Genomic DNA, 26,772 nt, shown 5'->3' with positions numbered 1-26,772 from the left:
ACACATGGCGTAAAATTGGAACTCTAATTTGAAATTCTAATTCAAGTTTCTCTCTACTTCACCTATTATTATATATATAAATATAGATTATATATATATATATATATATATATGTATGTATTAAATATTGGATCCTTAATCATATCAAATTATATTTATTGTGGTTATTGTTTTCTTTTCTTTTCCTTCATGTTGTTTTTGGTTGGCAGCAACAATTACAACAAATGCAAAATCCTTAATCAACGCATCATTCTAAATGGCACAACCTATAAAACCTGTGAAGTGTTCACGTTTAGAGAAGCATAATCCTCAGTAAAAATCACACAACCAGCATAATATTACATCACTAAAAGAAATGAGAAGTTGGAACAAAAAAGAACTTTAGAGCACTTTTGATACACTAAATGAGGATTACAATAATGGTGATATTTATTACTGAAAATAAAATATATTGTAACTTATAATGGAATAACTAAACATATTCATAAGTTTGGTTGTAAGTTGTAACAATAGAATAAAACTTAAGATTTATTTTAGGAAATATCTTATTTATACCATTATATTTCCTTAAAAATAATATTTTTTAAATTTGAGTGAGAGGTGAGTTCTTTTTATGATTTTTATTTTTATAATCTTTATGTATGTATGGAAATTTTGTTTATTTGAAAATATATTTATTTTAGAAATTATTACAACTGTAGGGATAAGTGTCCAGAATCATATACTAGGTCTTGGGCCTTGGCCGAGAATGTTTATTGGTTCGAGGACTAATAAACATTAGCGGGGGTGTTAAGCTCAGAGTCCCGTAAGTATCCCACAGAAAGAAATGTTGGGAAAGGTGGTCCAAGGAGAAACGTCTCCTCGGATAGATGAAGCACAGGCCGAATGCATGTCCTGTCTATCAGAGTGGCCTTCCAGGAGGTTCTACTGACAGGGGCGTGTATTAAAAACATACGAGAAGGATGGGGGCTCAGAGGTATCTAAGAGAAAGCTGCTGCCATCGCATTGAATGCTCTGCAACTAACTTTCTGGCTGCATTTATGTGAAGAAGACCCCTGAACAATACTGCATTGGCTACTACAACTCACAGAGGGCTAGAAAGGGTGTTCCATGCGACAGGCACTCAAGTGGTGGCCTAGATGATCAATAAATGGAGGGCTAAGATCAACGAAAGGGAACTATGTAATGTAAGAGCCTCTCCATAGAGGAGGGGAGTAAAAAAGAAGGAAAACACTATAGCACACTAGAACAAAACTTGTAACCTAACTTGAGTATTAATAGAAAAGAATCAGTCTCCTCGAACTTGGCCAAAGACAATTTTCTAAAAATCTAAACTTGTTTATTTTCATTCTCTTGTCATTATGACCTACCATATTGTTTGTCTAATTCACTAAAACCCAGTTCTTCAACTCATTCTTTACAAATTTATTGTTTTGGGCTCCTTGGGCCTAAGTCTGTTCATCTTTTGGGCTTAGGACTCGAAACTGATCCTTACAATTGGTGCCGTCTATGGGAAGAATTTTGGTGTTTTGGTGAGTCAAGCGTTCAACCATGGTTGGCTCAGGTTTACACCAGGCAGAATAATGAGATCCAAACGTGAAAATCCTTTTGTCAACCTTGAATGTAGAAGAGACTGGGAGGGGAGTGTGCATACTGTTCGAACCGGTAGGAGTCAGTCTCGTGGTAAGAGCCACCTCTTCCATGAGGAGGATGCTAGAGCCTTGCAACTGGAGGTTGGCCAACTGAAGAGAAAGCTACACTGTGCATAGCGAAGGTGAACCCCCTCCAACTCTGATGTTTCCTCTAATGATGGAAAGGATGCCAGTTATAGACAAAGGTCAAGGACCCCACCCAGGGAGTCTGTCTCCTATGAGGAGGAACACCATCACAAACGTAGGGATAGGAGCCTGCCTAGTAAAGGCTTAAGAAATGACGCTATGAGCAAGACGTTAAATTAGATTTCCAAATCACCCTTCACGCACAAGACTGAAGGGGCAAAACTTCCTCGACTATTGAATCAGCCAACGTTCACTATTTATAACGGTTGAATAGACCATGTGGAGCACGTGAGCCATTTTAACCAGAGAATGGCCGTCCATTCCAAAAACGAGGCCTTAATGTGTAAGGTATTCCCATCCAGTCTGGGACCCGTGGCCATGAGATGGTTTGACAGCCTGGGGGCAGGTTCCATAAGCTCCTTTAAGGAGCTCACCCGAGCATTTGGCTCTCATTTTATTACTTGCAGCAGGGTTCCTTGACCCTTGGATTCCTTACTGTCCTTATCCATGTGAGAGGGGGAAACCCTGAGGACATACTCGAATAGATACTAGGAGATATTCAATGAGATAGATAGTGACTTTGATGACGTGGCCATCAGTACTTTCAAGGTTGGCCTCCTAGTCAAGCACAATTTAAGGAAGTCTTTGACTGGAAAGCCGGTCACCAGCATGCACCAACTCATGGACCGGATTGACAAGTACAAGAGAGTTGAAGAAGACTAGCTGCAAGGGAAAGGTAAGGCTAAGGTTATCCCTCAATACAATAACAACTGACCTTGAAGGGACTTTGTTGGGCAGTTAGGGCCTGCCAGTGCCCAGGTGGTTAATGCAGTGTTCCGAAAGTCGATGCATCAGGTCCTGGAGAAGATTAAGAATGAGCCATTTTTCAAATGGCCAAACAAGATTGCAGGAAACCCTATGAGGCACAATCAGAGCCTTTATTGCCAATATCACCAAGACTAGGGACACACCACTAAGGACTGTAGAAATTTATGGGATCACCTAGATCAGCTGGTCCGAGAAGGAAAATTGAGGCAGTTTTTGCATCATTCCAGTAGTTAGTAGGGCCAAATAAATTTAGAACCACGGAAAGACGCTTCTTCGAGACCTCCCTTGGGCACAATAAACGTCATCTTTGCTGCTCTAGGAAGAACTGGTTCTTGCCCCTTTAGGGTGATGTTTGTGGCTTGGTTGACCACCGAGGACACTGATCCAAAGCTGAAAAGGACTAGAATGGATACCCAACGGGCACTAAGCTTTTCGGACGAGGATAAGATTGGGATCATACAGCCCCATGACAATGCTTTAGTGGTCACGCTCAGGATCGGGGGGGTATGATGTGAGGAGGTTGATGGTGGACCAAGGTAGTGCTGCTAAGATTATGTACCTTGACTTGTACAAGGGGCTGAACCTGAGGCCCGAGGACTTAATAGCCTACGATTCCCCTTTGGTGAGTTTTGATGGGAAGGCTGTCATTTCAAGGGGTCAAATTAGACCTATGCAGGCTGGTTTAGAAATGGTGGAAGTGGACTTCATCGTGGTGGATGCCTATTCCCCCTACACAGCTATTATGGTTAGGCCCTGACTTCATACCCTTGGAGGCGTCTCTTCTACTCTATACCAGAAGATAAAATACCCATCGGGTGGCCAAATCACAGAGATTGTTAGAAGTCAGTCCATTGCCAGACAGTGCCTAATGGCTACCATCTCACGTCAGCCCGAAGCTGAGGCCTCAGCCTCTGCTGAAAAGGGCTTCTAGCAATCAAAAGCTCTGGTGTTGCCTGACAATAGTTCGGCCGAGGAGGTGAAATGTGAAGATTTAGAAACGGTTATTATGGGTAATGATCTGGAGAAGTTCTTTCAGATCGGGGCTCAGCTACCTCCTCAAAAGAAGGAAGAACTGTTGGAGTTTCTTAGGAGGAACGTTGATGTGTTTGCATGGAACGCTTATGAGGCCCCGGGGGTGGATCCGAGCTTCATCTGCCATCATTTAAATGTCAATCCATCTGTCACCCCTAAAAGGCAGCCACCACAGCGCTCATCTAAGGATCATTCCGATGCTGTCAGAGACAAGGTGAGGAAGCTTAAACAGGCAGGGGTTATCAAGGAGGTATTTTACTCTGATTGACTGGCCAATACTGTGGTGGTGAAGAAGAAGAGTGGGAAGTAGCGAGTGTGTGTGGATTTCACAAATCTAAATAAGGCTTGCCCGAAAGATCCTTTCCCTATGCCTAAGATAAACCAGCTGGTGGATGCAACTATAGGCTATCCTCGGATGAGCTTCTTAAATGCCTTTCAAGGATACCACCAGATACCCTTAGCTTGGGGCGATCAAGAAAAGACAGCTTTCATCACTCCCTTTGGAAACTACCATTACAAAGTGATGCTCGTTGGTTTGAAAAATGTAGTGTCTACCTATCAAAGAATGATGACTAAAATATTCGAACCATAGTTAGGCAAAAGCATTGAGGTCTATATATGATATGATGGTGAAGAGTAAGGTGGTATCCGAGCATGCCAGAGACCCCGAGAACATTTTTGAAATTCTGAGGAAACACAAACTATGACTCAATGCTTCTAAATGTTCTTTCGGGGTCAGATCAGGGAAGTTTTTGGGGTACATGGTTACACATCGCGAAATTGAAGTTAACCCCAACCAGATTAAGGCAATCAACAGCTTACAACCACCTCGGAATCCCAAGGAAGTTCAGAAGCTGACTAGAAGGACTGCTACATTAAACCGGTTTATCTCTCGGTCAATAGATAGATGTGACCCTTCTTCCTATTGATGAATAAATGGAAGGGATTTGAGTGGACCGAGGAGTGTGCTTCAACCTTCCAGTAGCTTAAGGATTATCTCTCCCGACCACCTATCATGTCTAGTCTTGTGGTGGATGAGGTCTTGTTTACTTATATTGCTATGGCCCCTCATGCTATAAGCCTGGTCTTGGTGTGAGTTGATAGCGGTGTACAATGGTCGGTTTACTATGTGAGCAAGTCATTACATGAGGAAGAGATCCGTTATCTACCACTACAAAAAGCCATTTTGGCGGTAGTACATGCTACACGTAGACTCTCCCATTACTTCCAAGCACACACTATAGTTGTCCTAACTCAACTCCCGCTCAAAGCTCTGCTCCGAAGCGTTGATTACAAGGAGAGGATTGCCAAATGAGGCACAATCCTAGGAGCTTTTGACATCAAATACATGCCTCGTACTTCTCTCAAAGGTTAGGTCCTCGCGGATCTTGTAGCCGAGTTTGCCGAATCCTTATTGGAAGTAGAAGTAGAGAAGCGCAACATGGATGGAAAATCGGTTGGCATGATTTCCCAACAAGATCCCTTATCCTAGAAAGTATATGTTGATGTTGCAACAAATAAGAAAGGATCCGGAGTGAGGCTAGTTCTAGTATCCCCTGAAAAGATTACTATTGAGAAATCGTTGAGGCTAGACTTCTCCGCCACAAATAACGTAGCCAAATACAAGGTTTTACTAATAAGAATGGCCATGGTTCAAAGAATGGGTGGAAAGGCAGTAGAAATGTTCTCGGACCCAAAATTGGTCGTTGGCCAGGTGAAAGGAGAGTTTGAAGCGAAAGATGAAAGAATGCGAGGGTACCTGAGTCAGGTTAAACATTTGTAATCAGGGTTTGAACCTTTCAACTTATTGCACATCCCTAGTGGTGGAAACACACATGCTAATTCTCTAGCCACACTTGCAACCTCCTTGGCACAGAGCTTGCCTCAGGTTATCCTTATAGAGGATTTGAGCAAGCCCACAGAGGTGAAGAGAGAGTTGGTTCATGTTCACCAAGTTAGAGTAGGGCCTAGCTAGATGGACCCTATAGTACTATTCATGAAGGAGGATACCTTGCCCAAAGAAAAATCAGAAGCTGACAAGGTATAAAGAAAGGCTTCTCAGTTCTGGCTGTTTGAGGACCAAAAGTAATACAAACGCTCTGGGCTATACCTGCTATGCATACACCTCGAGGCAACAGAATTACTCTTTAAGGAGTTGCATGAAGGGATTTGTGGAAGCCACACTAGTGGCAAGTCTTTGTCGCATAGAGCCATCACCTAAGGCTATTGGTGGCCAAATATGCAAAAGGAAGCATAAGAATACATAAGGAAATGCGATCAATGTCAAGGATTCGCACCAAACATATACTAACCGGGAGGAGTCCTTAATCCTCTGTCCAGCTCTTGGCCATTTTCTTAATGGGGCTTAGACATTGTAGGCCCTTTCCCTAAAGTAGCAAGAAATAAGAGATACTTACTAGTCGGTACAGACTACTTCACTAAATGGGTCGAAGTTGTGTTTGGAAAAACATTGTCACACAGTTCGGGGTCCTTCGAATAATGGTCTTCAATTAGATAGCAAAGCCTTCAGGCGATACTGTTGTGATCTTGGAATTACGAATAGATACTCTACCCTAGCTTACCCTTAAGGGAATGGACAAGCTGAGACTATTAACAAGGTCATTGTGAACAGACTCAAGAAGAGGTTGGACGACGCGAAGGGAAAGTGGGTGGACAAACTATCACGTGTCCTGTGGACGTACCGAACCATACCTTTTAGGTCAACAGGGGAGACTCCCTTCTTAATGACTTATGGAGCCGAAACTGTTATCCCTTTAGAGATTGGCTTCCCGACGCTAAGAACAAGCTCTTTTAATCTGAGCGATAACAATGGATTGCTAGAAAGAAGCTTAGACTTGATTGAAGAAAGGAGAGAAAATGCAATGGTCTAATTAGCATATTACCAACACAAGCTCAAGCAAGGTTATGATGCCAATGTGAAGCTGAGACCATTAGCTCCTGGTGACTTGGTTTTGAGAAAGGTTCTAGGTACTGCAAAGAGCCCAGCATGGGGAAAGCTGGGCCCAATTGGGAAGGGCCATATCGCATCACCTCAGTGGTTGGTATAGGAGCGTACTTCCTCGAAGACCTAGAAGAACATGTAATATCACGCACTTGGAATGTAAACAACTTGAAAATGTATTATTATTAATGAAAATTTCCTTTGTCATATGCTAATCTATTGTGAAAATACATCGTGCTTCCCACTATGACATCTTTCTAAGTGATTAAACAAAACCAAAGACATGCCTGGCTCCTTGGACCATATGCTTTGGGGAAATTAACACTCTATGACATCCCTCTAAGTGATTAAACAGAACCTTAGACATGCCTGGCTTCTTAGACCACATGTTTTGGGGGAAATTAACACTCTATGACATCTTTCTAAGTGATTAAACAGAACCAAAAACATTCCTGGCTCCTCGGACCACATGCTTTGGGGAAATTAACACTCTATGACATCCTTCTAAGTAATTAAACAGAACCTTAGACATGCCTGACTCCTCAGACCACATGCTTTGGGGAAATTAACACTCTATGACATCTTTCTAAGTGATTAAACAGAACCAAAAACATTCCTGGCTTCTCAGACCACATGCTTTGGGGAAATTAACACTTTATGACATCCTTCTAAGTGATTAAACAAAACCTTAGACATGCCTGGCTCCTCAAACCACATGCTTTGGGGAAATTAACACTCTATGACATCTTTCTAAGTGATTAAACAGATCCTTTAAACAAAGCCTTAGACATGCTTGGCTCCTCGGACCACATGCTTTGAGGAAATTAACACTCTATGACATTTTTCTAAGTGTTAAACAGAACCTTAGTCATGACTGATCCCCCGGATCACATACTTGGGGAAAATTAACATTGTAATATCTATTGGTTTATTACTAAGTGTCAAAACAGATCAGAGGTTATATTCAACTCCTCAAATTAATGGCTTTGGGTAAGTTGAAGCCCTTATTTATTTATCCAAGTAGTAAGTAAGATGAAGGTTGTTTGCGCCTTTTAGTTTTTACAAAATATACATTTATCTCCATCAGATTCAGCCTCCATTGTAAAAGGTTCAATTCTCAATACAAATATGTGGTAAACCTCTTTATTGCTGGTACTTGATCAAATTAATTAGATTATTATCGGTATACAATCTTTAGTTTTTAGTAAAGACTGAGTGACAACAGTTCAATGCTATCTGTGACAATAATAAGCTTCAAAGCACATAAAGTAAAGGAACAAGAGATAAAAAGAAAAAAAATTTCATTAAACAGAAGAAGGAATACATTATATACATTGACAGAATGTCATTACCAAAAAAAAAAAAACTACAAAAGAAATTACATGAAAATCCTAAGTGCTAAGCCTTGGCCTTTGGAGGAGGAGGGTCTTCTTTCTAGCTTGGCTGAGAGGTAGGAGCGTCCTTGGCCTTAGGATCAGCTTCTTTAGTCTTGGCCTCTGCTTCCTTTGCCTTAGCTTCAGCTTCCTTGGCCTTGGCAGCATCTTTGGCCTCTAAGGAGGGCTTGGTCCCTTTGCCCTTATCTTTGTCCTTAGCCCCTTTAGCCCCTTGACCTTAATCACCAGCTTGGCTGGGTCCTTTCGAAGCCTCAGGGAGGGGAAGAGCAGCTAGGGCAGTAAGGGGCTGCTCTGAAGTCTCAGAGCAACGACAAGGGGAGAAGGGATGGCACCTGGAACTTCATAAATATCCGGGTGATAGTATATGCTCCTAGGTTGCCTCCACATCGAGTCTGCAGGGACTTGCAACATTAAGGGCCTCATCCCATGTTGCATTGCAGTAATCCCCGCATACCTCGACCAGCTCCTTAATAAGCCTGGCTTGCGTCTCCTCCACATCGAGGGCGTAAGATGCTTGCCTTTTAGCCTCTGCTGCCTCTTTGGCCAATTGAACTACCTCTTTTGCCTTCTGTAGCTTTGCCCTCAGGTCTAGCATAAGTTGCCTTGAAGTGGCCAGCTCTATCTCGGTTTGATAAAGCAACTTACGTTGGTCCTTATCCTGAGTTTGGGCATTTTTTAGTCTTGCCTCAGCACTCCTTCTATCCCTCTGTTCAGCAGTAAGCTTGGAGAGCAGCTCCTTGTTCTCCTCCTTCACGGCCCCTAAGGCCTTTTTAGTCTCAAGGCAGAGGTGGACCTCGTTCTTGACATCATTTCGAGCCTTCTTTACCCATTCTTCAGCCACAAAGACCTCCTGGGTAATTTGCACAAAAACAATATTGCAAGCCCATGTGAACAAAAGAGAGAGAAAAACTTATTAGTACTTAATAAATAAAAAGTATATGGCTATGAACTTACCATAGCAAGGTCCTTTTTTAGGGACATGAAGAGGTCCTATTGCTTCTGCTTCCTCATAGCGTCCATATCTTTAGGTAAAAGAAGTGGCTGCTCCAAGGCCTTAGCTACATATGCACCATGACCTCTTTGGAACTCTCGGATAGAGGCGTTCCAAGGGATGGCAGCCCCATCCATCTCCAGCCGAAGTGACTAGGTACGTTGCTGGGTGCGCACCTTGGCCAAGGTTTGCTCCTTACGGCTGTCTACAGAAGTGGACCTCTTGTCCCTTAGGTCTTTAGCTGTTTTTTGTTGTTTTGTGCCTTTCTAAAGGGCCACCTCCCCTTCCTCAAGCTCCTACACTAGCCCCTTCTTCTTCAGATTCGAAAATGCATGCAATCCAAGGTCAATAGGGGGTAGAGGGGGAAGAGTGAGAGGAACTTGGGACTTGGGGACTTCTTGTGAAGTTGACCCCTTGTTCCTTGTAGCTATCTCTTAGGCTTTTATTCCTCCAGTTTAAGGCCATCTCGTCTTCCTCTTCTTCGAAAGTGCTGTCCAGACAAGCAATCACTAGTGCAGGGGCATGAACACCTGAGTGCCTATCAATTTCCTCCTCGGCGCCCGAGATGTGAACTCTCTAGGCCCTTGGAGTCTCCTTTTCTTCAAAGTGAAATTTGTCTATCTCCTCCTCGAGAGATGAGTGTGAAGAGGCGATCTCCTCCTTTGGTGCTGCTGCAACCTCAGGCAAAATCCGTTGAGGCGGAAGTACAATAGGGGGACGGTCTCTCCGAGCTAAAATACCAGGCACGGAGACATCTATGCAAGCTAGCCTGGGATTACCAGCTCTGATTGCCTGACCCGCCTCCTAGAAGATTCTTGACAAGGGCTCGTAGTCAAGTACCAAGTGAACGGCTTGTAACTACCTATCTTCACTTATGAAGACCTTGGTCCTCAACAAGTAGTTAAAAGTCGGAACGTTGACTAGGCTGAGTCTCAGAGCAACGTGCCTTTTATCTGCAAAAAAGTCTAAGGAGGAAATCATGGTCAAACCAATGAAATTTATCGTCAGAAGAGGACAAAGTGTTGAAAATGAAAAGGAATAAAGCTAAAAAGGCTAAATCCCCTGCTAAGGGGACTAATCCCACCTGGATCTCCCGCCCGAGTTGGGTAGTGAAGACCGTTATGCCACTTCCCGGAGACAATCAGGTAATCATCCTTCATGCCTTTGTTAGACTTAGGAAGGCACAATAATAGTCCAACGCTGTCAGATTGCGACTTGAGATAATATGTCGTGTTGGAAAGTTTGTGGCACTCGTACATATAAACTATATCGAGCCACGTGAGCCCCAAGCCCATATGCTTATTGAGAGCGTCTACGCAACCTAAGATCCTAAATAGGTTAGGGGTGCATTGGTGGGGAGTCAACCTATGGTTGATTAGATAGTCTCGGGTCACCCTGCCCATAGGGATTGTCATTCCTTCTTCTATGAAAGCGATCATAGGAATGACTACCTCCCTGTTTGTGACTATTTGGTCTGGGGCACAATATTGCAGGGCTACTCCCTGCAGAATGTGGTACTTGGCCCTAAAACCTTCCATACTGACATCAGAATCTACTAGGCGTTTAAATCTACCCATCTAGCTAATCTAAAAGGAAGTGGTTGAAGCTTTTAAAGAAAGAAGACAAAGAATGGAGGGCCGAGAAGATTGGCCGAGGAGAAAACAACCTAGAAGAAATAAAGAATAAAAACTTACGAGAAAGTGAGCAAGTGACTATGTAGGAAGTTCTTGAAAGGTTAAGAGCTCTTGAGAGTTTGAAATTTTTTGCAAAATGAGAAAAGGTTATTTCCCTATGCGCCTTATATAGGAGGGGGAATTGTGTGGGAGTTATCCCGCTCAAATTTCAAAGAAAAATATCCATTGTAGGATCTGCTCCTCACCGTTGGATGCGGGAAACAAAGTGCTGCCTAGAGCAATTAATGAGGCAATGTGGGCTATGAAGCATCAGTGATGGCTATAGGGTGCACAAAACGGTACTCCCACACGTGCAAACTAGAGAATAGAATGGCCTTGGCTCCTAAAAATCAAAACCCCACTTTTTCTCCTCGGATAAGAGGGAAAAACTAGAGTTTTGATGGGTTATTGTAAGGATAAGGGCCCGGAATCATATACTGGGCCTTGGGCCTTGGCCGAAAACGTTTATTGGTCCGAGGACTAATAAACATTAGCGGGGGTGTTAATCTCAAAGTCCCGTAAGTAACCCACAGACAGAAATGTTGGGAAAGGTGGTTTAAGGAGAAATGTCTCCTTGGACAGACGAAGTACAGGTTGAATGCATGTCCTATCTATCAGAGTGGCCTTTTAGGAGGTTCTACTGATAGAGGCGTGTATTACAAACGTACAAGAGGGATGGGGGTTCAGAGGTATCTAAGAGAAAACTACTACCACCGCATTGAATGCTTTACAACTAACTTTCTGACTGTATTTATGTAGAGAAGACCTCCTGAACAGTGCTACATTGGCTACCGCAATTCACAAAGGGCTAGAAAGGGTGTCCAATGCAACAAGCACTCAAGTGGTGGGCTGGATGATCAACAAATGGAGGGCCAAGATTGATGAAAAGGAACTATATAATGTAAGAGCCTTTGCATAGAGGAGGGGAGGAAAAAAGAAGGAAAGCGTTGTAGCACACTAGAACAAAACTTATAACCAAACTTGAGTATTAATAGAAGAGAATCAGTCTCCTCGGACTTGGACGAAGACGATTTTCTCAAAGTCTAAGCTTGTTTATTTTCATTCTCTTATCATCAAGACCTACCATATTGTTTGTGTAATTTACTAAAGCCCAGTTTTTCAACTCACTCTCTACAAATTTATTATTTTAGACTCCCTGGGCCTAAGTCCGTTCATCTTTTGGGCTTAGGATTCAAAGTTAGTCCTTACAACAACTATTAAGGAATAACTATTACAATTTAGTGAATTTACAACCCTTTTAGAGATGAATAGTTATTCATCATTTTAAAGAACACCTATTCATAAGGATGACTATTTCTTGTAATAAAAATATAAAGAATAGCTATATCATAAGAATAACTATTATATTACAATGCATATTATAGTCTACCAAATCATAAGAATAACTATTATATTACTGTGTTTATTGAGTCTACTAAACATACTCTTCGTCAATTTATTGATGTAGTCCTGAAGCTCTTCTTGCCATCTTTGTTGAATAGTACTGCTGACTCTTTTCTTGGAATTCCAACTCTCTGTCTCTTTGTCTCTACTCTGGATTTATGGTTCAACTCCACATAGCATAGGATATATATATATTTTTTTTCACCTACCAAATAATCAAACCCACTAATCAAATCCAACCAAACTATATAAAATAAAAAGTAAAAAAATGAACCAAATATTTTTAGAGGATAAAACCTATAAAGGCGCGTAAAACAGTGGTTGAAGCGTTGTCTAGGTGTGCAACAAGCAACTAAGCAGAGGCTGAAGCTAAGGCTTTGGAGGAAAGTGTATTTTTTGCATGGGATGTGGGTGTTAGAGATGTGATCTTTGAATGTGACTCCCAAATTGTTGTTGATGCAGTAAATGATCTTTGTGACTGCTATTGGTAATATTATAGACAACATCCGACTAAAGCTACAGGACTTCCGTAGGACCAAAATTTCTCATATTGTCGACAGGGTAATCGTCTTGCTCATATATCAGCTCCATATGCTTCTCATATAGCTGGTTTTATAACTTGGATAGAGAAAATTCCTTATATGATTGAGTCTACTGTGACTCAAGATATATTGTTTTTATTAAAAAAAAAAAAAATACAATACATCTTATAAATCAAGGAAATTCCTTAAAAGTTACGTTCTTCTTATCAAAAAAAGAAAAAAAGCGAATAATAAACTTATAGTTAGTGAAAATAAATTTATAGTAAATCAAGGTTCTAAGTCATCGTAAAACACATGCATGAACATGTTATGAGTGTTTGAGAATATGTTAACTATTACCTCCCACGAGCTTTAGCATCCCAACAACACAAAATATTGATGATTATACATTTTCTCTCAAACTTTTCCTTGATACAACATTACAATAGAATTCATACTTATAATGAAGATTATACATGAAAGTCAATGATAATTAAATTTAAATTATTAGATATTGATTGTTTCAATCCCATAAAGCTACTCAGGTTATGAACTTAATCGGTCCAATGATGTCTGTAGAACATTATCGAGGCAACAAGGGCAGAGCTCCACCGATTCTGAACAGAGCCACTAATAGCAAGGAATGGTAATATGGCTGCACGTTGGTTAGCAAGTTATGCACAAAATTAATGTAAACATAAAGGAGATTTGTCTAGAAGAAGTTCTAGCATTTTCACGAAGTTAGTTGGCTTTTGATGTATTATTACACATTCCCTACTACAGGTTTCGACACTTCCTTGATCTATCCAAAATAAATAAATCTTAATACCTGACTCAACACCTCTTGATCTATCGAGTTTTGAAAAAATTGAATAATAATCTTCCATTTCAATCCATAATGACTTGACCTGTTTTGAGATTTGTGCACTAAGGTTCTAGAACATATAAAACCATATTTTATAGCCATAATCAAATACGTAGAGGGATATACACATACAGGAGTTGCTGCACCATTCTGTGCACCTAGAGTTTTGTATCAAACTGCAACTGGTTCATCAAAGCATGCTTTGGAGAACACTGCAAAACTACAACAAAAAAAAAAAAAAAAAGGTTGATGTGGTGTTAGTTCCGAATAGGAGATTCGTGCGAAGGAGAAGTCTTTTGCAAAAAGTAGTCCAATTGGGGGATTGGAGTTAAGTTTCCTTATAGATTAGTAGGTTCCACTATAAGTAGATACTTCATAATATAGTAAGATTCATTATACTTGTAAACTCTATTCTTGTTAATAGATTTTTCAAGAGTGGTGACTTGAAATTCACCAAAGTTTTGCATGTGAGGGTTTTCCAAATTGTGATCAAATAGCTGTGTCAAACTTTTTTTCCACTGCAATTAAATTTAGTTTGGTGATTTAATTGTGCCTTAATTGGATTTGCATATAATTTGGACTAATTAACTTATTTGTGCTACCACGCATTTGCATGACTAATTAACTTAATTAATTCACTTGGCTAAATTAATTGGTTAATTTATCACAAGGGTTAATTTGTTTTTGGCCTATCATCTTACTCTAATCTTACGGTTATTTTTATTTTTCCCAAATCTCTTCTTTATTTTGAAAAAAAAATTTAAAAAAAATTAAAAAAAAAAAAAAAAAAACTCCTACTATAAATCCACTCATCCATATCCTTAAATTTAGGCACCACCATAATTTTTTTTTTCCTGAATGGCAAGCCCGTTGCCAAACAAAACAAAACATAAATAAATGTTCTCTCCCCCTTTCTCTCTTTCTCATGAAGACTTATGCAAAGTTACATAGTTTTCTTAATACTAATTCTTTTCTCCTTCTTATTCTTCTTCTTCTTCTTCTTTTTTTTTTTTTTTTTTTTTTTTTTTTTTTTAAATGTTTTTTTTCTTGCATGTTTGTATGTGTATCTTTATTTTATACAAGTTTATAATTTTGAAAAGATCTTACTAACTCTCTTTATACAATTGTATCTTTATTTAATACAAAATGGACTCTCCCTCAAACTACCCACTTACAGGTTATGTTTTGGGTTTTCCTCTTCCCTTTCTTTTATAAAGATGTGGAATTTGACGAGATTTATGCATTTGTGAATGAAATAATTTTTTGGTATAAATATCATCACATCTCCAGATATTTTTATGATTGAAAAATGTAGCAACTCCGAATTATAATGAACAATCACTATTAACTTTTACACAAAAAATAGAAGAACCTCTAAGCACACTCGAGAGTGCATGCTCAGAGGCTAGTCAATTATAATTGAGATAGACTAATCAAAGGTTGGACGACACTTATGGGCATTTGTAGGTTGTGATGTTATGATAGACTATAATATTACATCATTATAATTGTACATTAATGTAATCTCAATACAATAAACATTACATTTTTTAGGAAGGCGATAAGATTAAGGTGATGTAATATATTTTGTAATTTTAGATTATGATAATGTTAAAAATAAAAAATAAAAAATAAAAATTTTAGTATCATGTCATCGTAATGTGCATCATATTAAGGGCACATCGCATTGAACCAAATGCCCCTAAAGCATTCTCATTAACTCTTGCCTCTTTTTTTTTTTCTTTTTTTTTTTTTAATTTTAACATAAGAACTTATTTTTTCTATTTTACCTACTCAATTTTTAAAACACCCTATATATCAGATTTTAATTGTTTCTCTTCCTTCACATAACTACCATTCACTCTCTTCCTTCATCTTCAGAATACATAAAGAATGAAAAAATAAATAAATGCAAAATGATCAGTATTAGTGTAAATTTACACGGTTACTATAGAAAATTTGCAAATTTACACAACTATACATTGATTGATGTAGATCAATTTTAGGCAAAATTATATAAATTTTATGTTTCTTTTTCTATTATATACTCACTTATGTGAGCGCTCTTACTTTTATATTATACTATATATATAATTATTTTTTTATATATATAAATATTATAGAATTTCAGTCTATGGCATTAATATGATTACTTTTTATTATTAGGTCAAGATACTAAATTGGTATTTAGTGTAGGTGAGATGCAAATTCAAAATATCTTATTTGACAATAATACACTAATTGAGCAAACTAGAAACTACATATATAAATAAAAATAAAAAAAGCTTGAGACCCATAACATTTACAATTATATAAACAAAAATCATATTTTTCACAAGGAGTACTCTAAGACGCCATTAAAGAACTATTAACATGAAGAACCACTAATTTGACCATAAATAAGTACAGCCTCCTTAGTTAATTAATTAATTAATAAAGGTCATAAGCTCAGCACCATCACTTATCTATAATTGGAGAAATTATAGAGTCTTTTAGTGGACTACGTCACTTGTCCACAATTCCACTAAAAAACTTCCATTTGTTTAAAATTGCTGAGTCAATAATTAATTTATGTTTAAAAAAATTTTCTAACTAACAATTTTAAACAGGTAGAAGTTTTTTAGTGGAATAGTGGACCATATCACTTATCTACCATGTGGATCTTGTAATTTCTCAAACAGAAGAGTGAACCTATTTTTTAGGCAATATTTTAGTAGAAGTTAGAGTTGTATTTTTACTATATTGTCCTTTAATTTTGTTTCTACTTAATCATTCTGTCTCTACTTAAACATAAGAATATATGAATATTTTTTAATAAAACAAAATGAAGATGCCAAACAGCCTCTTAAATGGCATAGGACTAGGTAGGGCCGGCTCAACAGGTGATGCAAGTGATGCAATTGCCTAAGGCCCCCAAATAAAAGAAGGCCCCCACTTGTAAAAAAAAAGTTTATATATATAATATATTTATTTATATATTTTAGTTAAAAAAATTTTAAGCATTTTTATTGGTCAATAAAATGCATTAAAAAGGCCCATTGTATCCTAAAATGCAAAAGATTAACAAGGAAAAAAAAAAAAAAGTCAAACTTCAGCTAACAAAATTAAATTTTAGAAGACAAATTTATTAACTCATTCTTGAAAAATGCTAAAATCAAAATTAATAGCAAACAAATTCATTAATAATACAACGTAATTGTCATGAAATATGCTAAAATACAAATTATAAATTTCAAAAACAAAAGAAAAACCTCTCATCTCTCTATCTCTCTGCCTCTCCACCGTCTTATCTTTCTTTTCTTCATCTTCATCTTGATTCTTGATCTTTTTCCATCAACTCAGTCAGTCTGGCTTGAAATTTTTCTTTGTTGATTCTAGCATCATACTAGTCTACCAATCGGCCACAAGAGGTATTCTTCTTCAGTTTTTCCCCTCTTTCTCTTTGTCTTTCTGAAAATAAAGACTCAGGGTCCGTTTGGATTAATCTTATTTTTTATGAAACTGAAAACTGAACCTGAAAATACTGTAGCGAAATAATTTTTAAATGTATAAATAGTACTGTGAGACACATTTTAATGAAAAAATTGTTGAAAAGTGTAATTTGTAGGACCCGTGAATAGTGCATAGGTATACTGTTCACAGTTGACAAGTCAACTATTACGGGCTAAACAACAACAAATAAAAAAAATAAAAAAAATAAAAAGAGAAAAACGCATAACAGAAACACAAATGCCAAAATCAGCGCAATCCAAACGGGTGCTCAAAATCTTCTATTTCTTTAACTTATATTATATATATTTTTAGTTTGTTTCGCACTTTCACTGTACCACACAATTGTTTGATGGGATGAGAGTCAAGGGACACGTTTTTTGCCAATGATGGCTTTTCTAATTTTGCGGACCCTGAATCATTGATAGTCTAACACAAAGTACTAAAAACTTTACTAAACTAGTACTAAACCCTCTTTTCTTTCCATAGTGGCATTCTCTTTGATAGGACACGTCTTTTCTTTTTTTTGGTAAACGTTTTTTTCTTATAAACTTAACCATAGGAATATAGGATGTAGTGGAGAACAGCCGAATGGTTCTCACTTTTTTTTTTTTTGGATAGGAGTACAGTCCACAGACCACAGATATAACTTAAATGGTTTGGTCCAACGGTTTCTCACTCTTTTTTTTTTTTTTTTAATCTGACAGTTAAATTATTATTTTTAATTATAAATTGTGTCAAAAAGAGACTAAGTGAATTAGATATATTATCAATTAAAAAAGAAATATTAAAATAACTTAAATACAAAAACTTAATTAGTAATTTTACATTTAAAAAAAAATTTAAATAAAAAAATTCAATACATATTTTATTTAATTATAAAAAATAAATCCATTTAAAATTTTCGCCTAACCCCCAAAAGTTGTTAAACCGGCCCTGGACTGGGATGATACAAAAAAGAAAACAATGGTAGCCCTCCTTGTGATCCAAATTCCGCAGTGTCATTTCAGTGGCAACTTGGGAAGCCTGGTTAGTGGTCAGATAGGTGGGGCCAAGCTAAACTTGGCTCTGGTTCGTTGGTTTAAATACTCGTTGAATACAACTGAAGTCTTGAGCCACCACCCAATACAAATCTCTATACAAGTTCTGGGAAGTTTGTGCGAATGGATCGGCGAAGACAGAGTGAGTCACGACCAAATCTATCTGAGGTTAACGTTGTTGTTGTTGATGATTCTACTGCCTCTAGTAGCCGCCTTCTCCACCTTCATGCTCTTAGTATTGATGCTGCTTCCCTTCCAAATGCAAACGAACAGGTATTTATTCATATTTTTTCACCTCTCTCTCTCTCTCTCTCTCTCTCACTCTCTCTCTGCACATATAAACATGGATTTCTGGCTCCACACTTCCTTCTCAAACAGTTGCAGAAAAACATATGTTTGTATCTACGAAGCATGTTTATCAATATGGGTTTGATTTTGTTTTGTTTTTCTCATAAACTTTATGTTTGGTGCATGTAATGGTTGTGCTAGATTCTTTAATATGTTTACATATTTGGAGTTTGTTTTTTTCTAAAATACTTTTAAATAAGCAATGGAACTTTATTTTTGAGAACTTTTGGTGATTGAAATTTTTAATAAAAGTATTATTATTATTATTATTTTTTAATAGTTGTATGATGAAAAACATTTACGTTGAAGCACATAATGCAAGCGTTGGTGTGACCCAATCAAAAATTATGATAAATAATTTAGTTTAAAAATTTTTGAAAACAAATTTTTTATTGGAGTAGTATTTGAAATTTTAATGATAGAGATTTACCAAGAACAAACTATCTTTAATAATTTTAGTATACTATAGTAAGTCACACGTGGAAGCAGGCTAGACGACAGTCTTAATGTGTAACACATAAACTCATAAAGGGATATAAGAATTGCCCATATCCACATGGTATAAGAATGGGAATGTGTAAAATATAGGGATATAAGGATTGTCCATATTCACTGTTCACATGGTCTAAGGAGGGTCATCCCAGTGTGTAGTATGTAACTTTTTCCATATGGTATATGATTTGTAATATATATCTTCAGTTTCTGCTCAGCTTTCTTCGTGATTTTCTTTACCATTCATTTTTAAAAAGTAATAATTTAAAAAAAAAATCATGATTTCTTGATTACATTCTAAATTGTATGTTTCAATGACTGGTAATTTTATACACACAATTCTTTGTTATTCTGTGCTTTCATGATTTAAACAGTGTTTGGAGTTAGGGACTGCTTTAATGCTAGTTGATTTTGTTGGTCATGTTTCTCCTCTTCCAATTTGAACACTTTCAAACGTATATTAAGCTTTTATTTTATTTTTTATGTAAATTATAAGTCTTATGGTAAATAATTAATTTAATAAGCAGATGAGTCGATGGAGTACTCTGGTACTTGCGTACAAGACTCTTGGAGTGGTATTTGGAGGACTTGTAACATCTCCACTGTATGTGTATCCTTCAATGCCCTTGAAGTCTCCAACGAATGAAGACTACTTGGGTATCTACAGCATAATGTTCTGGACTCTTACTCTCATTGGTGTTGTAAAGTATGCTAGCATAGCTATCAAAGCCGATGATCAGGGAGAAGGTATTACATGAACCTGGATAATTGCTTTTATTGTTCTCATAATTCTGGATTTCTTGCATACTTATTCTGAAGTGCAGTTTACTTACTTTTCAATTTCTGTATTGGATTTGGGTGTGGATAATTGATTAATTCTAAGATTATGTCTTAATCAACTTAGTTGCTAAGTTGTTGTTATCTCCTTTCTTTTCTAGCTTATTTATTCTGAAGTGCACTTTGTTTGCCTTTTGTTATCTGTACTGGTGTTGGGTGTAGATAATTGATTAATTCTAAGATTAATAATTTAGTTGTTAAATTTTTGTTATTTTCTTCTTTGAGAATTGGGTGGCTGGTTGGACTGGTGGATGACTTGCCACTGTTTGAATTGTTTCACTAACCAGTTTTCCACTTATTAGTAAAGTGTGAGGAAATGCTATGGATTATTGGAAGAATGCTGTTTTCACCAGAATAAGGGTTGGGTGATATATCAGTGCGCTGATGCATAGGAAGAAATATTAATCCATCTTGCATTTCATGTTTTTTGGATGTGAACAACTGTGAAGCAACATAAGTTGGTTACTGTCTGCAATTTAATTTCTTTACTTATACGGACACCTTTTAATTGCAGGAGGAACATTTGCCTTGTATTCATTACTCTGTAGGCATGTGAATGTAGGAATTCTTTCATCAAAACATGTAAGTTCAAATTCAAGCCATTCACACTCTATGCAGGAGGGCACTGAAAAGAAAAGTAGGCTCGGAATTTTTTTTGAAAGCAGTATAGTTGCTAGGAGGGTATTGCTTTTTGTTGCTATATTAGGCATGTGCATGCTTATTGGCGATGGTATACTTACCCCTGCAATCTCAGGTTTGTCTCCTCAATTTTGTCTGTCTTAATTATAATTTGGTCTGGTGTTTAATTGGATTTAATATTTTTAACTTTTGAAAATTTGTTCAGTGTTGTCGGCAATGGATGGACTAAGAGCACCATTTCCTTCTGTGAGTAAATGTAAGTACTCATCCAGATTGTGATAACTTTGCACAAGCTTGAGAATTTTTAGGTCTTCATGTAGGATATTGTTAAGTTTGACTGACTCATGTATATCATAGTCGGCTGTGCTTGGAGTTGGGAATATTTTCAAGCTACATTTTGCATGATCTACTTAAACTCTTCTGTTATTTCATAAAAATCTTTTCTATGTAGCCATTAAAAGCTCAAAAAATGAGAAAAGTTAATCATTAAATGCATCCCTCTAATCATATACAACTAATGATTAATTCCATGATAAAAAGGAAGAATCAGGAACAGAATCCTCCAAAATCAGTTTAGAGTCTGCTTCATTTGCTTTTAGTATGACAGTAGTAGAGAAAGGGAATTACTGTGGCAAAATTTGTAGGAGTGCATCATTAAGGCTAAAGAACTTTACGAATATTGGACGATGTTCTGAAAAGATTATTATCCTTGTATTGGGCCGAGGAGGTGTGTCATTTCCAAATCAACTAATGAATTGTGTTCAAGAAGCTTTATAAACAGGAATGTTGATGTTGTCATGAAAATCACTCTTAAGACAGAAATCAGGACATATGTTGGAGTCACTAGATGCTTTGTTATTAAACAAGGGTTTCAAAAGTCAGACTCACACAAATTCTGTCATAAACACAATAAGCAGATGTTTTGATGCCATGATGTAAGTGGCTGATTCAGTTTGAAAGGATCACATACGTTCCAAAAAATGGAGAGAATGCATGTCACGTAAACAAAGGAAAGGGAAAATATTTGAAATTCAAGTGGGAAATACAAAACCATCTTAGAGTAGGCCTCTTGTATGTTCTAGGAAACCAAGTCAGCATTCTGTACTGGAATTGGGGTTGCATAGTTCTATTGATACAAAAATTTTCAATTTAATTGAAAAAATATCTCTTTGAATTTATTTACTGGTTTGTTATCCTGCAGCTCTGGTGGAGGCACTCTCTGCAGTAGTGTTAGTTGTCTTATTCCTGTTGCAAAAGTTTGGTACCTCTAGAGTGAGTTTCCTCTTTTCTCCTATCATGGCTGCATGGACCTTGAGCACTCCACTTGTCGGAATTTATAGCATTATACATCATTATCCAAGTATATTCAAGGCTATATCACCACACTACATCTTCCATTTCTTTTGGAGAAATGGAAAGGAGGGCTGGCTGTTGCTTGGTGGCACTGTCCTTTGCATCACAGGTGAGTGTCATATTTAGATAATATGAATCCATAATTCAAGTAGAAGAGTAGCACAATTACTTTGGGTTGAGTTCTTTAACATTATGATAGCCTACACATACACAAAACTTGGGTTGTAGAACTTATTGAAATGATTATCCTGAAAATAATAATTTACATAGGGTGCAGACTAACAAAAATGTCTAGAAGTTATTAATGAAAAAGATTTTATGAGTTTCTCAAAATAAGCTGAGAATGATTTTCCCAAAACAATTTTAGACATTGTTAATGTAGGATGTAAAGTCAGGTAGGTTTAAAATTGTTGAATGTTGAACTTATAAGTACAATACTTATGGGATCTCTTTCACAATTTTCTTTCATGATTCTCTATAGGCAGAAGGATCCCAAGAATGCACATAGTGGATATCTTTTGCATTGCTTGTTACTCCAAAGAACTCATAGGAATTATCTTTTAGTAGTTTGATATTTACACCATGATCCAAGAACTCCATTATATTATTTGGATTATTTGATTTCAGTTGATTTTGTTGAAGAACTACTAGGCCTTTATGAGGGTCTAGACCTGTTTGCATTTCTGAGTAACATGATTGAGAAAGCTTGTAAATCTGATTTACCTTGTCATAAAATCTTCTTGATATTGATAGGTAGACTTATTCACACAAATGTACCACCATATGCAGCATTTGATCTTTGATATCATCTACCCTATTCAGGTTCAGAAGCAATGTTTGCGGATCTTGGTCATTTCAACCAGCGTTCCATTCAGGTTATAGCAGTACCATTTGTTTGTTTATCTTTTAGATTTTCATGTCTTCTGCTCCAGTAGCTCCCTGACACTTTTTCTTCCATCAGATAGCTTTCTTGTTTACAATATATCCTTCTTTAGTTCTAACATATGCGGGGCAGACAGCATACCTGATCAAGAATCTCAATGATCATGATGATGGATTCTACAAGTTCATACCAACTGCAGTCTATTGGCCTATCTTTGTCATAGCCACATCAGCTGCAGTTGTAGCAAGCCAGTCGCTCATATCAGCCACATTTTCGGTAATCAAGCAATCTGTAGTACTGGATTATTTCCCTCGAGTGAAGGTGGTACACACATCCAATATTAAGGAAGGCGAAGTTTATTCCCCAGAAGTGAACTACATCCTCATGATTCTTTGCGTTGCTGTCATACTCATCTTTGGAGATGGGAAAGATATTGGAAATGCTTTTGGTACAGTAAATAAATAAAATCTGTAGATTGCTTTATACTGCATTCACTATTTAAAAAATTGTTACCAGTTTATAGATGGTAAACTAAATCAAGTTCCAATAAGTACTGCAATTGAAGTTTTTTAACAGTTTGACATCACCACCAATGCAATCTAAATCAAACTAAATAATACATTGTATTCTCCAATTTGAAGACTGTTTTGAACTTCCTTCATCTCTTTACTGTTTTAGTCTATTGTTTAATCTATGCAATCCTTACAAAATGCTAACCCATGATGACCTTGCTTGCAGGTGTCGTTGTCAGTCTAGTGATGCTCATTACCACTATATTGCTGACACTTGTGATGATCATAATATGGAAAACTCCACCTGTGCTGGTTGCTCTATACTTCTCTGTGTTTTTTGTGATGGAAGGTGTTTATGTGAGTGCAGTCTGCACTAAAATTTATGAAGGTGGATGGATTCCTTTTGCCATATCCTTCATTCTTGCTGTTATTATGTTTGGCTGGTTTTATGGGAGACAGAGAAAGCTAGAGTATGAGGTAACTCACAAGATAACTTTGGAGGGACTAAGAGAGCTTTTATCCAACCCTAGTGTCCAAAGGGTTCCTGGATTGTGCTTCTTTTATACTAACATTCAAGATGGGCTTACTCCTATTCTTGAACACTACATAAAAAACATGAAATCCCTTCACAGGTTCACCATATTCACAACTCTTCGATATTTGTTGGTTTCTAAGGTTGCTCCACATGAGAGGATCATCATCAGGAAATTGGGCCTAATAGGGGTTTATGGGTGTATGATTCAGTATGGCTATGCAGATTCCTTAAATCTTGAAGGAGATGATTTTGTAGGTCAAGTTACCAATAGCTTGCAGATGCATCTACAGGGCTGCTCGGATGGTCTAACATATGATCCTGTGGAGATCCAAGAAGAGTTTCTGATTTGGAACATGCAAAGCAGGCTGGGGTGGTTCATGTCGGAGGGAAGACAAGGTTCCATGTAGGCAAGAACTGTGGCTGGTTTGACCGAATCATGCTTGCATTTTATGAAGTTATACACAACAATTGTCGGTCTGCTCTGCCTGCTCTGGAGGTACCATTACAGCAGCGTATTGAGGTTGGAATGCTTTACGAGGCTTGAAAGGATGCTTTCTATCGAGTGTCATCTCCTGTCCGTGTGATTTTTAGTAATATACTGTCATCTCCTGTCCGTGTGATTTTTAGTAATATACTGTATAAGCAAAAGAGAGAGGGTGTCTAGAAACTTGGGGAAAGAAGGATCAAGCTCAATATTATAGGTATTTTCTTGTTGGGTAATGTAACGCATTGGAGGGTTAAGGAATTGAAGGTGGGGTTTGTGAGATAGAAACCAACGACACCCATTGGAGCCAGTTTGACGAATCCTTCATCGAGTCGAAGAGAGAGAGGGAGAATGGGAGGTTTGGGTTTTGGGGAGTTGAAGAAGAGGGGAGCGGTGCGGTGAGTCAAAACTATAATAAACAGAGAAAAAAAAAAAGTCTTCAACTTATGAGTTACTAGTCACAAACCCGTGCGATGCACAAGAAATCTATTAACTATGAAAAAAAATCAACAATGAATAAAGAATAGACAAACCCATAGAATGGATTTGAAATTTTTTCAAAAAGAAAGAAAGTCTTAAGTGAAGTTTTGTGAATATGATACCTTATGTTTTTTGAAAATGAAGGTCATATTTGATATATTTCATAAGCAAATAAATATCTAACCATTTAACGAACTGGATAAAGAAGAGGTTCGTGGTTTTAAGGTCGGACTGAGATCGAACCAAAGTTGAATTGTAATGACATCATAATTAATTTAATAATTATTTAAAATATAATAAATATATTAAATTGGTGAAAGTTGAAAATTTGACTAAAATAGTCTAAATAAATATAAAAATCTATCTTTTAAATATATTTTTAAATCACAACTTTTAGGTAAATAAAAATATTAAATTCTAAGTAAGCATATATAGATATTGAAGTTTGATAGTCTAATAATATGTTAGGTTTTTAACACATATTATCTTGTTCTCATAGGATTTTATTTCCTTTACCAAAGAGTCTCCAGTTAAGTGGGCAGACAATCCAAGGAAGCTACTAAAGAAAAGTAAAAAATATTAACATAAAAGGAAAAGTGATCAAGTTCCAGGAATGTGTTGGCAGCACAACATCCACGCAAAGTGCTTCAAACTTTCATAGTTGGCCTTTTTATTTTCTTCGGATATAAAAATTCAAACTTTCTCTTCATTTTATCTTTGAAAGTTTCAGACCGTGTATAATCAAATTATCAGCGGCTAAAACTTAAGTTTCCTCCACCGTGCCTGTGAGTTTCTGTTCTTTTTTTCCATCTTACCTCTCTTGGGTTTTTTTTTTTTTTTTTTTTTTTGTCAACAATTTCTTTCATTTTCTTTATCTCATCTCGCTATCTCTTCTCTATCATTTGAACAGAAAAGACCCAAATTTTACCGAGAGAGACAAGAAATGGAAGATCTAAGAGCGGAAAGAGAAAGAGGGCAAAGTCTGAAAGAGACAGATGCAAAGAAGGAGGTTTTGTGATTTGTGGGCTTGGCTTGTATTTGTGATTTATGGGTTTGGTTTATGCTGCTTGTGCACTATGTTTGAGGAAATTTATGGGATGAAGATGAAGATGTTGAAGAGAGAGATGAGATTATTTTGGTTTTGATGATTTATGGGTTTGGTTTGACATTTTTGCTGGGTGTGTAATGTGTTTGAAGAAATTTAATGTTGAAAGCATATAACAAAACTAATTTAACTTTAAATTTGTGGAGGAAAAAAAGTCAAAGAAAGAATTACCCGTTGGAGTCATTGTTAACCAAAAAGTCAGAGGGAACACTTTTTAGTCGACTTCATACTTCTTCTTCTTCTACTTCTTTTTCTGAATGATACGTGATTCTTCCAACCAGTAAGAATCTGGGCTTGGATTGTCTTACGGCTTGATGCAGTTGGTGAACAGATTTCTTAGATTTCTCTCTCCAGATTTCTCAGTTTTTCTCTTTCTCCACTCTTAGCGACTCTCTCTCTCTCTCTCTCTCCCTCTGTTTCTCAGATTCTCTCAGTTTTTCAATTTAACCGAATTTTGTTTTAAACCGTGTGGGATAAACTTTAAAGTTTAAAGCCCTCAAACGGTGTAAAGAAACGAAACAGGGCAGAAGAGGAAATCTTAGTTAGAGTGACTTTGAAGTTTTCATTGGGAATGCGGCATTTGGGTTTGTGTCTTTATAAAGAAGTTTGATATGAAGACTCTCAAACGGTCGGTCAAAAAAAAAAGAAAAAAAGAAAAAAAAGACTCTCAAATGGTGTACCGTGCAGTTTTTTTCAGATTAAACGGTATACGTGGCTGTTTTTAATGTAGTCATGTGGCACAATGAAGAGCAATCAACAAAAAATTAAACGTTTCGGCTATTATTTACTGGTGCGAACCCCTGTCACATGCTTAACTATTACTACTCTCAAAATATAAAACTTTAAACTTTAAAATCGCCACTCTTTTTAAGGCAATGCGGTGGTCACTCATTGGTGAATGGTGACATGCATACTTTAGTTTTACATTGTACACCATGCCATAACTTTTCTTTTTTTATGAAAAAAAAAAAATAAAAAAAATAGCTCAAACCCACCCAACGTTTTAATTGATGACATTGACAATTAAACTAACTAGTTGAGTTCCTGTGCATATTGCAACTTAATATTAGTTTTCTCCAATATATCGATAAATTTTACCAAAAATCATATAACTTAATTGATTGGCA

At 37.0% G+C, this 26,772-nt stretch overlaps 1 pseudogene; it reads left to right on the top strand.

The window, feature by feature from the left end:
* Window positions 1-17,893: 17,893 nt before the first annotated feature.
* Window positions 17,894-24,296, top strand: LOC126717814 (probable potassium transporter 17; annotated as a pseudogene).
* The last annotated feature ends 2,476 nt before the right edge of the window (window positions 24,297-26,772 follow it).

The sequence above is a fragment of the Quercus robur genome, chromosome 3 (genome assembly GCF_932294415.1).
Source record: "Quercus robur chromosome 3, dhQueRobu3.1, whole genome shotgun sequence".
Lineage (NCBI taxonomy): Eukaryota > Viridiplantae > Streptophyta > Magnoliopsida > Fagales > Fagaceae > Quercus > Quercus robur.
The sequence above is the reverse complement of the archived record's forward strand: the minus strand, read 5'-3'. Positions and strand labels throughout refer to the sequence as shown.